We start from the raw sequence: 2137 nt of genomic DNA, 5'->3' as shown, positions 1-2137 counted from the left end.
TATTTGGAAATAACAAACCCAACACTGGGTACACCATCATAAATGTTGTATCATACAGATAAACGTTAATTTGTTTTAAATTGTATTACCCCCCACGTCCTCATTAGTAACACGGACGTGCAGCTGAGAATCAATTTGATCCTTGTATTAAAACACAAAAACATAACTCACACCAGTTATCAGGACACTACAGCAATCTTGAGAATCAAATTGTTACATCCAAGGAATTCTCAATATTTTTAGAATGAAACCCCCATAGTTTAGCTATAGCTGGACGAGATTTATATATATATCTGCAGCATGGAGATCCAGAAAGGGAGAGGATTTGGGATTAATCGAGAAACATAGGTCAAACTCATTTTCAAGTATGACAAAATGATCTTTATAAATAAAACATCAAGTGGAAGAAAAAAAATTGAAGTTCTATTTTCATATCTATACATAAAGTACTTCAATGGCAAAAATGGGTTGGAAAATTGCACATGGATAAGCAGCCCCATGCCAGACACTAGGCCAGAGAGCCCACCCAATTGAATAGTTACACACAAACATGGTCACTAACATACATTGCGCATTTACAAGAGATTAACTACCAAATTGAGACGACTGTACATATTGGAGATAAAACCATGAGCTTCTGTTTCACTGAACGGTGTGTTGTCATACTCTGTGGACGGATTATTTTCCAGACTCGTGGTTTTTCCCTTATTTTGTTGAAAGGATCAAAGCCACAATAAGGCCGTAGAGACCCAAGACCTCTGCAAAGATGAGACTCAGAATCATTCGGACAAATAACCGGGGCTGCTGCGCTGTCCCTCCCGCACTTGCATCTCCTACAATGCCAATGGCAAAGCCAACTGCCATACCACTCAGGCCTACACTTAAGCCAGCTCCCAGCTGAAGGAAGCTCTTAAATAACGTTATTCCTTCCGTGAAAGAGTTGCAATGAGAACTGTGACCAATAGACCATAAATGGCAATGATACCAGCCATGACAACAGGGATAATCGACTTCATGATCAACTCCGGCCTCATGACAGACATGGCTGCAATCCCCGTGCCACTCTTTGCTGTGCCATAAGCTGCTCCCAGGGCACTAAACACCATGGCAGAGGAAGTACCCATAACAGCGAAAAAAGAGGCCTAGTCTGGAGAGGCCATGGTTGCAGGCGCAAACTGGGTATACTGCGGCCCTGTTATAATCTCTCTGCTGCTCTTACTGCTTCTCTCCACCTGTCAGACAATGTTATGTATTTTAGTATGTATTTTGAAAGTATGTGATCTAATTTTTTTAAATAAGTATTTGTCAGGTTACATTGTGGGTACACTAACCTTCTCAGACAAATCCAGCGTGGGCGATGCATAGATCCCAAAGCCCCTTTGCACTACTCCACAGGGGGATGTCAAACACTCCACCCTGCACTGCAGTACGCAGGGGATAGGGGATAAATAACAAGGAATAACGGAATGAAAGCTCCGCTGCCCTCTTCCTAGCGAATCTCCAGTTTCTGGGCTGCTAGGAATATGCGTACACTAGGGTAGTCCCATCAGCTCCTCACAGCATGCTGTAGGTGTAACAACAAACAAGCATTACTACGTTTGGCACTCTCACACACTCTCCCCCTTTTACAGTGCTAGCCGACCTCCCTCTCTCTCTTCAGTCTGAGAACTTAAATGCTCTCCGTGGTAACATCCTGTGTGTAGCAGGCAGCCAAGAATTGCAGTTAAGTCAATAGAAGAAAGTAAAGACAAAGTTAACGAGGAAATACTCTCTCCCTGAGAGCTTGCGCAATATCCTAGAACAAAGCAAAAGTAGGTACAGTTGGTGTGATACGTCTCACACTTGCTGGCACAATGATGAAGGAGCTCAGCAGCGCAGGCTTTCCGTGCAGAGCCTAGGTACACTCTGTGTGGGGTTGAAGCGCTGCTCAACGAATGCCTCTCCCCTAGAAGGCTAAACCGGGTGCGAGGATTACAGCTGGCGAGTGCACGTAGAGAGGATGCACTCCTCGTGAACACACGCCAGTGTCGAATGTCTCGAAAACTACTGGTTCCCAAAGCGCACTAGTGGGACGACAGGTGACTCGGAGAGAGTTCAGAGCACCCAGTTCCTACCGAACTCGCGTGGGACCCCAGGT

The 2137-nt window shown here is 44.8% G+C and overlaps 1 pseudogene; it reads right to left on the bottom strand.

The window, feature by feature from the left end:
- Window positions 1–473: 473 nt before the first annotated feature.
- Window positions 474–1160, bottom strand: LOC146857196 (V-type proton ATPase 16 kDa proteolipid subunit c pseudogene; annotated as a pseudogene).
- Between the last annotated feature and the right edge of the window lie 977 nt (window positions 1161–2137).

Source organism: Triturus cristatus, chromosome 3_2, assembly GCF_964204655.1.
Source record: "Triturus cristatus chromosome 3_2, aTriCri1.1, whole genome shotgun sequence".
Taxonomy (NCBI): Eukaryota; Metazoa; Chordata; class Amphibia; order Caudata; family Salamandridae; genus Triturus; species Triturus cristatus.
This window is presented reverse-complemented; position numbering and strand designations above follow the sequence as displayed.